Source organism: Glossina fuscipes, unplaced genomic scaffold (genome assembly GCF_014805625.2).
Source record: "Glossina fuscipes isolate IAEA_lab_2018 unplaced genomic scaffold, Yale_Gfus_2 1, whole genome shotgun sequence".
In the NCBI taxonomy this organism is placed as follows: Eukaryota; Metazoa; Arthropoda; class Insecta; order Diptera; family Glossinidae; genus Glossina; species Glossina fuscipes.
In genome coordinates, this window is record NW_023998415.1 from 4,978,166 (window position 1) to 4,982,339 (window position 4,174).

Consider the following 4,174-nt stretch of genomic DNA (forward strand, 5'->3'; position numbering starts at 1 on the left):
CAAAGGTTGGATGTATCTAGTTACTATCGTACCGTATTGGCAAATATCGTGATTCTCCATGGGAAAAGTACTGCGTTATAATATATGATATAGTATTTTGGAGTTTTGTACAGGCGCGTTGGTGTCGCTATCTGGGGTATTAGCTCGGAGGTGTAGTTTAATTCCATAGAAATAATCATTGAGGAATGCTAGCAATAGCATCTGATGTAATCGTACCGACGTTCAAAACGTCTTAATTTGCTTGAAAACATAAGTTCGGATGAAAAGATTAGCAATATGAAAGTGGAACGTATGCGGCCCTTGTCCACTCCACCTCCTATATGTTCATCAAGTGTCCTTATTGAAATGATATAGAAAAATGACTGCTCTCGAGTCGATAGGATCGAAATTCCAATTGTTCTTTGGACACATATTCACATTCCATCGCAATTTTTTTTTATTTTTTTATATTTTTTTTTTATATATATATATATATAGAAACGTCCAATTTTACTGAACACCGTTTAAATAATATACGCACATTCTGAATATATATATTAATACTATATTTTTTTCCGCTATTTGTTTTCATTTTTCTCGTCTATCTATTTTAAAAAAAATATTTACCGTTAGATTGTCGAAATAAATTCTTAAGATATTCAATGCAACGTATCCAACAGACAACAGAATATATGCTCGCATTTCTAGATTTATGTATATATATATATATATATATATATATATATATATATAATTTTCATATACGCATCTATTTATCACGTGTAATAATGGATCTCAGCAGAATGATACGCGATCAGGTAAAACGACACTTATAAAGTATAATGTTTAATGTCTTTCTGTTTAATATAAGCTTCGCGCTTATACCTATATAATAAAATCGATACAAGATTTCAATTTTAGTTATAAGGAAACATTTTAAATTTGGATAATCATTTAATTCATTCTATCTGTAACATGGTTGCAATAGAAAGCTATATGCATTGATTGTTAAATTATATGTTCATTTTTTAATATTGCAATGAACGCGATAACGATATCCATACCCTTATATAAAGCAATATCGACTACTGCTAGAATGAACAGTGTAAGTATAATCGATGGGTTTTTCAACTTCGCATTCTTCGGTCACGGTTACGTTACTGTATTACTTGTATGGCATTCGCTTACATATTTATGTTTGAAATTAGGTTTTCAATATACATGAGACATATACATAGGTACATACACACATTGTTGATATATTTCACGTTGGAAGATATATTCTTGCCATCACTGTGTGTGCATACTATATACTATCAGTGTAGTATAAGCTTTAAATAAGCCACTATAAGTTTCGTTTTATATGAGTGATCATAATTTACTTTTTTTTTTTATATTTTTTTTTTTTTTATTTTACAATGCATAATATATGGTTTCAAAATATTTGATTAACAATTTTTATTAAAGACAATAAATATAATAAAGAAATAAAACAATATCGTGTTAAAACATAGGCTTATTTACAATTCTTCATAGGGAAGGAATTAATTAATTTCTGCCTTTCATCTTTTTGACCTCTGAAAATGTTCCCATATAATTATGATACAGTTTACACTACGAGATCGGTGGCTAGTTACCAAATACCCCGTTCAGCCACGATTATTTAACGTTCGCTATTGCCAATAGCGGATTGCTTTTATGATATCTCTCTAAAGGAAAATTGTCGATATAAATTTACCCATTGTTCTCGGAAGGGACCTTTGTACCTCTGTTATTTAGTAGTTTTTTAAAAAAATTGCAATTCTTCGACGATTTTCATAAGCATTTTCCATACTACCAGGGCAACGAAATGGTATCACACAAACATCGATACAAACGAATTATTACTGAAACTGAGCTCCATGACATGTGCCATGTGCCACATATTCTCCTAGTCCGGAACAGAAACAACGATAGAAAATGAAATTGGGAAGAATCCACCTTCATAGTTTCTTCTTCACTCCAAATTCATGCTAGCGTAAGCTGCTCTCTGTACTAATAAAACAAAAAATTCGAATTGCGTGAAAATATACAAAAACTGAAATGTTATAGTCCAGTGGAGATCTGTCCTGTCGTAAAATAATTTCATCAATGTTTTAACAAATAGTAGAGATTAGCCGATAGCCTTAGATGCTAGTGCTTTTAAGAGTTTAGTCTTAGTTTAGTCTTTCTCTGGCGAAATTAATAATAATAATAATAATAATAATAGTAGAGATTATGCCGGCTATTGCCTGTCTAAATTGATTTCAATGAAAACTATTACTTTATATGATTTTGTGTGTCCATCTGGATACGTACGTGATATTATTTGAACTGAACTTTTTCTCAACTTAAGTTTTTAATGTGCTTGCTTAAGGTATAACTCGGAAAGTATTTTTAAATACGGAAATGTTTCTACCATTTTTTTAATAGGAGATAAACTTAAAATATAATAGGAAATGGAAGTGGAAAAGAATACCCTGAACGAATATCAAAGAGCATAACTACTTTTTCCCGCCAACGTGTTGCATTAATGTGGACACGTTTTCCTTCTTCCCTTTTTTTTGTCAATGCTGATACGTATCTAAGTTAAACGTTTTCTTTTTCTTCTCATCATTTAGTAATTCCTCGTCGTCGGTCCGTTGATAATACTACACTATTGCCGCCATCCATTCCATCAATCCATTGGCATGTTAAACTTACGTATGATTGAATATTTGCGTGAGACAAATATACTAATACACATATATATTTTTTGGGCCGAAGGGAGCAGGGTGGGTATTCAAGGGCTCCAGCGCCACATAGGATCCCCGCTCGATAGGTTAAGGTTTCGTCTGCCCGCATATTCGATAAGGAGCACGTACGTGCAATTTCTTTTGGCGCTAACCGTCGTAGTAGTGTCCGTGAGCAAAAATATGCTACTTCTTCCCGGACTAGCTAGCTTAGCTATGGCACGTACGCATGACTCGAAGGCCTCCATTTCTCTTATAGTGGCACTACAAGCTTGCCTTCAGATTTGTTTGGACAACAGTTTTTAGATATAAGAGGACATTGATAGACTATCTACTACATTGGTTAAATAAAATTGATGTAATGGTGTGATTACATAAAATTAAGTCTAATAGACATACGCACGCCTGGTTACACGAAAAGTTGCTCATCAACAAGGGGACACAATATCAACGTAGGGGCACATACTATTGTTACATATAAAAGTAATTATATGTCCAAAAAGTAAGACTAATTTAATTTTCTCGTTTTTAAATCTATTTTATCGCCCTCAAAGTAATCTTCAAACTCAAATAATATTCATTGTTAACAGTTTAGCCTGACGGAAGATGTTCATAATGCACGACGAGTCCACGATAGTCGAAGAAAACCGTTAACATCACATTGATTATTAAGTGACTTTGGCGGGATTTATTCAGTCTTGGCTCAATTATTGCACGATATTCCCGGATCGTATACATAGATCCAAGGTGCCATCGCATTTCATTGCGCAAACGAAATTTAATGCAATTTCTTTGCTTAGTTCGTGAAATCCTAATGACTTTTGACATAAATGTCTAGCGCACAGTGTTACCAGTTTTGAATAAAAAAAATATTCTTTATATTCGATAAATCGGCGCAACATAACTTGTATATTGGTCTTACTTTTTGTTCCACAGTATCATGTTGTACTTTTGCAATATGATCTCCACATGTACGACATATAGCACGTTTTGATATCAGCGAGGGCTGTTATTAATATTTTCCATGAAAAATGAATTGAGTTGATTATTTTACGAATTGTGTGAGAGTGTGAAAATTGAAAGAAACAAGCGGAGCTGTGTTTAATGTCACATTTGGATTATCGCCGTTTTTACAACACAGACGGCGAGAATATAGTTTAACGTTTCGTTCAAGATTAGAGTAGAAAAGGCATTTTATAAAACAATAATAACTTTTTTTTTTTTATTTTGTTTTTTTTAATGATAAAAGTGCATATTCGTAACGATATGCAATATATAGACACACTTTTAGATTTATAATATACATGCGTGTGTATACACATGATTGAACCCGCTTGCTTTAGAGATAAATTTTTAAGATTAAATGCACTCCTCGGACCGAGGGATGAGTAAGGGGGGGGGGGGGGGGGGGGGGGTAATTGTGAAATTTTTTTAAAGTTTTTTTT

General features: G+C 32.8%; 1 protein-coding gene across 3 annotated transcripts in view; it reads left to right on the plus strand.

The window, feature by feature from the left end:
• Positions 1–4,174, plus strand: part of LOC119632666 — a 43,254-nt gene that overhangs the window by 7,266 nt on the left and 31,814 nt on the right. The gene's annotated exons all lie outside the window — the stretch shown is intronic.